Source organism: Quercus robur, chromosome 11, assembly GCF_932294415.1.
Source record: "Quercus robur chromosome 11, dhQueRobu3.1, whole genome shotgun sequence".
Classification (NCBI taxonomy): Eukaryota; Viridiplantae; Streptophyta; class Magnoliopsida; order Fagales; family Fagaceae; genus Quercus; species Quercus robur.
The window spans coordinates 41,967,870-41,978,096 of NC_065544.1; the positions used below are offsets into that span (position 1 = coordinate 41,967,870).

At 38.6% G+C, this 10,227-nt stretch overlaps 1 protein-coding gene across 1 annotated transcript in view; it reads left to right on the forward strand.

Annotated features, from left to right (window-relative positions):
- Positions 1-9,769, forward strand: part of LOC126705860 (uncharacterized) — a 35,116-nt gene extending 25,347 nt beyond the window's left edge. Inside the window, exon 17 of the transcript XR_007648442.1 lies at positions 9,523-9,769. The gene's annotated coding sequence lies outside the window, so the exon portion shown is untranslated. The remainder of the gene's footprint in view (positions 1-9,522) is intronic.
- Positions 9,770-10,227: the final 458 nt, after the last annotated feature.

Consider the following 10,227-nt stretch of genomic DNA (forward strand, 5'->3'; position numbering starts at 1 on the left):
ATCACGCGTCCCACCAGCACAACGAGCGGAGGACCCTACGACAAGAAATTAAGGATTTAAAAAGAAAGCTGCGTCAAGCCCAGCAAAAACATCCTTCGCCCATTTCAGATACTAGCAGCGGTGAGGATGATGAATACAGACGTAGGACGAGAACTCCTCCGAGCGAGAAGTTCTCTTATGAGGAAGAGCGGCCTCACAAACGCGGTCGTAAAAGCCCACCTTACCAAGGCTTGGTCAATGACGCCATGAGCAAGGCCCTGGATCGAATCTCCCAGTCGCCGTTTACCCGAAGGATAGAGCGGGTGGTACTCCCTCGGCGGTTTAATCAGCCAACGTTTACCTTGTACAATGGTCGAACTGATCCCGTGGAACACGTGAGCCAGTTCAACCAAAGGATGGCCGTCCACTCTAGGGACGAGGCGTTAATGTGTAAGGTGTTTCCATCCAGTCTAGGGCCCCTGGCCATGAGATGGTTTGATGCCCTCCCACCAAACTCCATAGATTCCTTTAAACAGTTGACGCAGGCTTTTGGCTCCCGCTTCATCACCAGCACTAGAGTCCCTCGGCCTCTCGATTCCCTTTTATCCCTGTCCATGCGAGAAGGAGAAACGCTGAAGGCCTACTCGGACAGATATTGGGAGATGCACAACGAGGTAGAAGGAAGTCACGATGACGTCGCCATCAATGCCTTTAAAAGGGGCTTGCCGACAGAGCATGGCTTAAGAAAGTCCCTTACTGGGAAACCAGCCACCAGCGTGGGGCAACTCATGGACAGGATAGACAAGTATAAAAGGGTCGAAGAGGACCAGCAAACTGGGAAGGGAAAGGCGAAGTTTGTCCCTCAGGAGAGAAGGGACTTCAGGTCGAACCGCTTCAGTGGCAGTAATAAGCCGAGAAGAGATTATACGGAACAATCGGGATCTACAGGGGCTCAGGTAGTCCACGCTGTGTTCCGAGAGCCATTGCACGAGATCATGGAGAAGATAAAGCACGAACCCTTTTTTCAATGGCCGAATAGGATGGCGGGCGACCCCTCAAAACGCAATCAGAATCTATATTGTGCGTATCACCAAGAGCCTGGTCACGTCACTGACGAATGTAGGAACCTGAAAAACTATTTGGATCGACTTGTCCGAGAAGGAAAGTTAAGGCATCTGTTGTAACGCCCTGAGCAGTTAAACGTCGATACCAGGCAAAGCGCCTTGAGGCCACCCATCGGCACGATAAATGTCATTCTTGCCACACCTGGGAGAACCGGTTCCGGCCCGTTCAGAGTAATGTCAGTGGGTAGGTTCCCGACAGAGTCAGACGAAAGGGGATCCAAGAGTGCTAGAGGGAGGGCCCTGCCATTAATTGGATTCACGGAGGAGGACAAGGAGGGAACTATTCAGCCCCATGACGATGCCCTAGTCGTGACGCTCAGAATAGGAGGTTATGACGTGAAGAGGGTGTTAGTTGATCAGGGTAGTGCCGTGGAGGTGATGTACCCAGACTTGTATAAGGGGCTGAATTTAAAGCAGGAGGACCTGTCGCCGTACGATGCTCCCCTGCTTAGCTTTGAGGGAAAAATCGTCATCCCGAAGGGCATGATTAGATTGCCTGTGCAAACAGACATAGAAGTAGTGGAAGTGGACTTCATCGTGGTGGACGCATACTCACCCTACACAGCTATTGTGGCCCGGCCATGGCTTCATACGCGAGGGGCTGTGTCGTCTACCCTGCACCAGAAAGTGAAATATCCGTCAGAGGGCCGAATCAAAGAAAAAGAGGGGGAGGAGCTTGAAACCAAAATCCTCCCCACGGCATCTAGTCCTACGACACCCCACCTGGCTCTCCCGCCCTAGTCGGACAGTGAGGTCCGTCATACCATGGCCCGGAGACGATCAAATGGTCGTCCTTCAAGCCTTTACTGGATTTCGAAAGGCAGGATATCAACCTCACTTCGTCATTCCTAGACTTTAGATAGTATGTGTCGCCGAGCTTATGGCATTCATAAAGATGAACCACATCGTGCCATGAGAGGCCGAGGTTCATCTGATCGTTCAGGGTTTTGACACACCCCAGGATCCGGAACAAATTAGCAGTGCATTGATGGGGGGCCAACCTATGACCACGTAGGTAATCCCTAGTTATTCTCCCCATCGGAATAGTCATTCCTCCTTCCACGAAGGCTATCATTGGAATTGCGACCTCTCCTGTTCTCCGTTTGAGCAAAATGTCCTCCAGATGACAGTACTCTAAACCTACCTTCGGTGGGATACGATACTTCGCCCTGAAGCCCGCCATACCGGCCAGAGAATCTATCATTTTCTCAAGCCTACCCATCCCCTCTAATCCTAAAAAACAACTTGAAGGCAGTATGATTAATGAAGAATGATGGAGAAGAAGCACGCACTTACGGGTAAGAGGCACGAAAGAGTCTTCAAGAGAATGGCAGCGGAAGTAAGAACGGACTGAAGGAATAAGCTTTGAGGAGTTCTGAATACTGAAAGGCTCGTCAAAAGTGAGGGACGAACACCCTCAAAGCCTGTTATACTCGGTAGAAGTTGAACAGACGCACTCGCGTCTAAGGCACGTGAAGCGCTGTCCACCGTAGATCCTGCCTCCAACCGTTGGATTGGGCGAGTGTAAAACCTCGAAAGTTGCGGTTACTATCCCCAGAGTCATTAACTGCCCACAGCATTAATGAGGCACGTAAAGGCGTGCCTTCACCCCCTACACGTGTGAAGCAGTGGTTCACCACGAGCCGTCTAGTGGGTATCAAAATCCCGCCTTTTCTCCTCGGACCCAGAAAAAGGCCAGCATTTTGAGGGGCTATTGTGGGGGGTAAAATCTGTCAGCTGATGTTGGGCCGTAGTTCATGTACCAAGCCCAACCACGATAAGAAGAAAAGGCATGGGCGCAGGATATCCCATCCTAACCATGATGGGCCGGGCCTGCTTAGGGGCGTTCGAGGAGGAGTACCTCCTCGGACTCGCCAAGTGAGTGTCAAATTAACACCCCCTACCTGGCGAAAGGTCACCCAATACGAAGGAATGGTGCGTGGCGTTCAGGAAGGGGGGCAACCACAACTGCCGCATTAAATGCCAAGGAACTACTTTTCCAGCCGCATTAATGTGGAAGGGACAGGAAGGCAGAATCATCTTGGCCAGTGCAACTCACAGAAAAGAGAAATGATGACCTATGGGACAGGCACTCGAGTGGAAGGTCAGATGGTTGACAAGTGTAGGGTCATGATCTTAGAAAGGATGCTATATAAGAGAAGGAGACCCCCATGGAAAGGGGATCGGAAGAAGAAGGGAGGAAAAGATAAAGAAAGAGGAAGGAGATTGAAGTAGAAGAAACAGCCCCAAGGATCGTTACTCCAAAAAGTTTGAAGGAATAATCCTTACGTCCAACTGGTTGCATGGCTTGGTCATAACTACGTTTCCTCTGTCAAGGATCTAGTTCTGTAACCTACTCTCTACAAATTCATTGTTGATGGACTTTTGGGCCAGAATCACCCACCTGTTGGGCCTGAGCCCCAAAACCGCCCCCCTACAGTATCTATTGTCAAAATTTTAGATTAATTAGCATGAAAACCAAATTCATTCTTAGTTTTTATCAATAATGATTACATTAGTTAGTTTACATAATATACATGTTTTAAATTATACAATAAATATTTTAAAAAAATTGCATACCAAATATCAGAAAACATTCTTAAGCGCATTTTCAAGGTTGTTACCAAACACTAGAAAATAAGACAGTTTTCTAGAAAATGCTCTTTGAAAAATGAACTATTTTCAAGAAAACGTTAATGCTGAAACAAACAGAGCGTAATAAAAAAAAAAAATCTACGCTTTGGAATAGAAGGTATGGCTCCTCAATCGCGTAGTTAAAAAGTAAAGATTTATGGCTGCATTAAGTGCTAATGACCTTTAGGTGAAATAATATTTGTTAGTGTTTCTAATGAAAGATATATAAGGTTCCAATCTTCTCATTCTCACTTAAATTGTATTTAAAAAAAGGGAAAAAGTCAACAGATGCCGACTTTGGTTTAGGAATTTTTTTTTCAAGCCTAAAGATATGAATTGGGTAGGTTCAATCAAAACCTGTTCTACAAATGAAAATGGGCCAAGCTTTAATGAGAGGTTTGGAAGATAGTGCCTAATGATATTGCCCAATTTGTCTTGATGACACATTAGACCACCAGCCCTTCACCACTTCACTTTGCAAGTATGAAGTGTCACATTCTTAGTGGTGGCTTCCACGTGATTGCATGAGGATGGTTATCTAGATGGACAAATGGGAGAGGAAGAGAATATCCTTACCAAATAGCAAAAACCATTGGACCAAAAAAAACAAGGATCTTATTGAAGGCTTAAAATGTTTGATAGGGTTTGTGGACCAAATAGCATTCTTGTCTTTTTGAACTTTTAGGGATGAATCTACACCGGGCAAGTTGAAAGAGAGAAAGCAATAGCACCACGCGGTTTACAATTACACCTCAAACTGTGGCAGTGGCAGTTTCCTTTGTGTGCTCAAAGACTAATCTTCTATTATACCACGATGGCAATTAGTAAGACACAACAATATACACTAGTCTTCCATAACTAAATGCCAAAACAATATTAACATCCAATGGCTGATTTTGAATGGTTTGATTTGAGTGTTTTAAACAAGAATCTTCGAATTTTCATAATTGCTAATGAATTTATGGTTTGTATGTCAATATGTATGTTTATGCATGTGATCAATTTTGATTAGTCATTTGAAAGTCTATAACTGACATAAAATTTTTTGGTATTAAGACTTAATTATTATTGTGTTTTAGTACATATGACACACCATAAAGTATTGAGAATGTGTAATGACTTTTTGCAAAATATTTATGGAAAATAGACTATATATATATATATATATATATATGTATGTATGTGTAGGGACACAATTTGGTAACCAAGTCCTTATGGTTGCAAGTCTTGGTCCAAAAGAAGCCCAACACAATAAATTTTTGTAGAGTATGGATTGAAGAACTAGGTTTAAGTAAGTTAAACGGAATATTGCATGGGGTAAAGGAACACCCGAACAAGAACAAAAGCCATTGTATTCAAAGATCACTCGGAATGATAGGGCTTTAAGCTTGATTTATGGACATAGGTTAGTGCAGTAGGATTCCTTTGCATGCTACAGTATTTCCTCCCCTTTTTCTCCGTTCCCCTCTTATGGGGGCTTTTACACATTATATAGGCATTTTCCTGTCATCTGGGCTTTACACTTGTCGACCATCTAAACCTCCACTTGAACATCTGTCCCATTAGACACCTCTTTCAGCTCTTTGTGAGTTGCAATAGCAAAAGCAGCACTGTTTAGAAGTCTTCTCCACATTAATGCGGTCAGGAGAGTAGCTGTAGTGCATTCAATGTGGCGGTAGCAGCTTTTGTTTAGATATTTTGTGTTTCCTTCCTTTTCACGTATTTAGGGGATGGGCTTTAGTGGCTGGGATGTACTTTTGCTCTGGATTTTCAGTGTCCGAGGAGAAATTCCTCCTCATACATGTTTTCTTTGTCCCAGTGGTGTTTGAATATGGATTGCTTGAGTCACGTTGACTCCTCGGATGGGTTGATGTCATCGGACGGGTCCAAGGCCCAACCTGTTATTTTGGGTCATAGTCCCTACAGTATGTATATGTATTCAAATAATTTTTTTTTTTTTTTTTGGTTGAGAATACTAAGTATTTTTAAAACAAACACACGGAAAGAGGGAAGAAGGTTTTTTAGAAAAATTTACAGTGATGTATATCCAAAAGGGCCTCTATATTCAAATAACTTAGTAGAGTTGAGGAGTCAAAAATTTCACACCCCTTTTGCATTTTGAATGACGTAATTAGTACCTGACTTTAAAGCTTGCATTTCAAATTACAATGAACTGATTGAATTCTACCCTATTCAATTGTAGTTTTCTTGAATAGTAACATACTGTCAATTTCAAGAGTTTTTGACCGCTGTCATTTAGTTTTTGTCTTTTTGATTCCTTAGCTTATGGATTAGATTTTGAAGTGATAATAATGATGATGATGATAATCTATATATAGATAATTATATACCATTACAATCAACTCATTGTCACTTCTGTGACTATATCATCACATAATATTGTAGTCATTATCTCTTACATCACAGATTTTGAATGTGAACTCACCTATAAGAAAAATCGGACGTTTCAATCGACTTAGAAGTCAATGGTTATCCTTTTTAGAAGTCTGTTTTTGTTTTTTTTTTTTTCCCTTAAAAATTAGTATTATTTTAGTTTTTAAAATCCTAATTATCTATTTTAAAATAAATATATTAAATTTTATCATACCATCAATATTTAAATAACTTTTAAAATCAGATAATCATTGTAACTATCAATAACACATAAAAAATCTTGTAACTAAGTTGACATATTTAATGTTTTCAACATAAGGATTCAAATCCCTCTCTTCTATAAAATAATAAAAACAATCCAATTATTTTAAATTAAAAAAAATCATTAATGAAGTGGCAAAATCACAATACTAACCTTTTTTTTTGAGAAGGAATATCATCCCTTTTAAAAAGAGGGTGTGGTGCTCTTAAAATATTTGTTAATGATCTATTTTTAAAAAGTTTTTATGTCACTTTTACGAAGAAAAAAAAAAACTTTCAAAAAAATCAAATGTTTTTTTTCCAATAAGAAGTATTTAAAAGTATTTATTAAAAAAAAATGTTCCTAAGACATCTAATAATATAAGATGAATAACATTTTATAAAGTTGGGAGTTATTTTAAGAATCACATAGAATCCTCCTAATCACCACATGTATTATTAAACAAAGTGCATCCACAGGCCACAGGTGAGGAATTATTCCAAGTTCGTAGAAAATAATGCACAACCAGTCATACACTATCAAAGAATATCCTACATTGTGTCAAAAAAAAAAAGAATATCCTACATTATATACTGTGTGCTACCACGTTAATCCAAGGTGCGCCCACACAACACGGCCACGCCTCGAGATTTTGAACACAAAACCAAAACAAAAGTGAACCATTTGCTTCTAAGAAAACCACAACCTCTCTCCCTTTTTTCATTCTATATAAACCCACGCATGCCTTGCTTCACAAACTCATTCACTTAAAACGAAAAAAGTTATTACATACAAAGAAAGTTGTTCTCTACGTGATTAAAGTACTCGAAACTAGCATGGCTGCAGTGGTGGAAACGTGGATAGGGGAGCTAACAAAGCTTAAAGAGAAGGTTAAGGTTAAGACCCAGAAGCCATTATTTTCAAAAGGCAAAGAAGAAGTTGAAGAAGAAAAGGAAGGTGCTACCAAGGAAGCAAGAATGGTTCAAAGAGAAAACATGTTGTCAGAAACCACAGTTTGTTTGCTAATGGATCGGTTTTCACCTTGGTGAGGCTGATCATGAAAGTATGGTATACAAAGGAGAGGTTGCTAGCAAAGGAAGAGAAGAAACAAGATTGGAGTTATATAATTTTAATCCATAGGCTTTTTTGTTTCATGGATTTTGAATGATCTTGTACTATTCACTATTATCTTGATAGCAGAAAGAGAGAATACCATGAATTAATGTACTGTCAAGGAGTATTTTAGTTTGGGTACCTTTCCACCATAGTGAAACATTCTCTCGTTTGGTAAATTTACTGTATCTTCAGAGGAAGTTAATTATTGACAAGTACCATGTTATCCTATTGCCATATTTTTTTTATTTTTTATTTTTTATTTAAGAATACTAAGTACACACGGACAGTGAGAGAAGAGAAAGTTTAATTATTTTGGTCATTTTAGATGCTATAAGTTTCTTTAAAATAATCTTATCCCCTCTCCCTGTGTGTGTTAAAAATATTTAGTATTTTCAAAAAAAAAAAATAGTGGGTTAATTCCACATTGAAAAATAAGTATGAGTAAACGAGGTTTAAAATCTGTGCTGTGTATCCAAAAGTTAGGCTTTTTTGGATATACAGTATACACTATTGTAAATTTGTTTTAAAAAGCCATATACTCATATGTAGTTATTCAATATACAACATTTAATTATTTATTAAAGGTGGAGGTGGTTCAATATATCAATTGGCATATATGATGCTTTTGCCATCTGCAGCTGCTGGATAATGGTTTTATGAGAATTTGATAAATTAGATTGTTAAAATGGGGAAGATGGGATTCGAATAGTGGAACAAGATGTCAATTGAGTTATAAGGCTCTCGGCCGCTAGATAAGGGTTTTGACAAACTATATTTTCTTGTTTACATGGTCTTACCTTTCCTGTCTTTTTCCACTTTTCTTCACCTTTCTCCTTCAATTTTTCTGACTTATAAGATAATTCTAGGATATTCATAGAAGACGTGTTTTATTTATGCGAAGTGTTACGTTTATAACATTTTCACAACAAATCATAGGTGGTTAGTTATTATTAGTTCTAATTTGAACCTATTACTGAAAGGATTTTTTTACCCTACCAGTAATAATTTGTAATAATCTGCTACCTACGGTTTGTTGTAAAAGTGTTGTGAAAATGTTATGGATGAAATATTTCTTTTTATTTATTAATTAATAAAATTTAGGCATAGATCCTCAATTAAATTCAAACATATGGTTGAGTTGGTCAATAAATTACTACATTTTTAAATTTAATTATTTGGGGAATAGATAAAATTGTTTACACTGTAAAAGTCAACATAGTTAGTCATGTGATTGAGTGTTTTTTTTTTTTTTTTTTTTTTTTTTTTGAGGAACGTCATGTGATTGAGTTTAATTTAAGAATTTAAATTAAACACTTAATTTATTTAGTTGTTTTTTCAAAACCCCTAGAATCATTAGGTTAATAATTTAGACTTAAACTAGGCCTAGTAGTAGTACTCTAATGTATTGAACGAACAACCATTAAGATGATGACGCGTCAAAAGTAGACATGTCACCATGGTAACCGTTCAGTGGAGCTCTTGACAAACTTGCCCTCCTATTTCTTGCTCTTTTTTAACAATATAATAGTCGATGTATGCTGAACCTTATCAGATATGCATTGAACTTGAAGATTCGACATTATTTTAACATAAAAGTACATAAATATACAACAGGCTTGCTGTGGTTTTGGAACTTCCTGTGGCTGTGGGGACAAAGAAGATAGACTCAAATTAACTAGGTGTGCGCTTTTTATATCAATTATTACAAGCCTTCTACACTTCTCAGCCTTCTTATATAAACTTGAGTACTCCACATCTCAAAAATATCATCCATCCAAAAACTTCAAATATCTTCAAGGAACTTTTAACAACTTTTCCTCCTTTCACAATTTGTCTGTTTTTGTTACTAAGAAAGAGTTTTTTAGTCATGTCTGGGCTGGTGGATAAGTGGTCTAGTGAGATGGCCAAGCTGAGAGAAAAGGGTCAAACCATGTTTTCTAATGGTTCGAGCCTTACTAATGCTGAGTCTAGCCAGGGGGTTCAAGCCAAGGATAAGGAAGAGAGCTCAACTGGGTTGTTCCCAGCTTTTAGCAGGTTCATGCGAGTCAGCTCGCCTGTGGTGTTGTATTCTGAGGCTTCAGTTTCCATGCTTGAGTGTTTGTGTGCTTGAGAATTGGAATTTAATGCCACCTTGTCTTTTTTTTTCTTTTCCTCTTTTTTGTCCTATGGCCCCTCAGTTGTGAAATGAGTCTATGTGGGCCAAAAAGATGTGTAAAAATGTCGGTCTTGAAATTTTAATAAAAAAAAAAAAAAAAAAAAAAATCTACGCTTTGAAATGGAAGTATGGCTTCTCAACCGCATGCTTAAAAGAAGGGAAGATTAATCGTCTCTGATAATTTTTTTATTTATTATTAAAGCAAGACTTCAACCGGATAGACGAGAATTGAATTACAATTTTTTTATTCGATAATAAATTTATTTTCTATCCGGATCAAATTAGATATATTTGTAGTTTCAATAAAAAAACTTATTATATGAATCTTTTCTCTCTCACTCAATTGTATTTTATATATATATATATATATATATATAAACCCTCACTGATAAGTGCTGAGGCATAGTTTAAAGAAAAAAAGTTCTAAACTCCCAAGCTTGGATCTATGGAAAAATCTGTCTCATGCTTGGCATGCTTAGGCCTAAACAATCAAGCCTAAAGATAGGAATTGGGTAGGTTCAATCTAAACGTGTTCTACAAATGTAAATGGACCAGGCTTTTATGAGGTTTAGAAGATCGTGCCT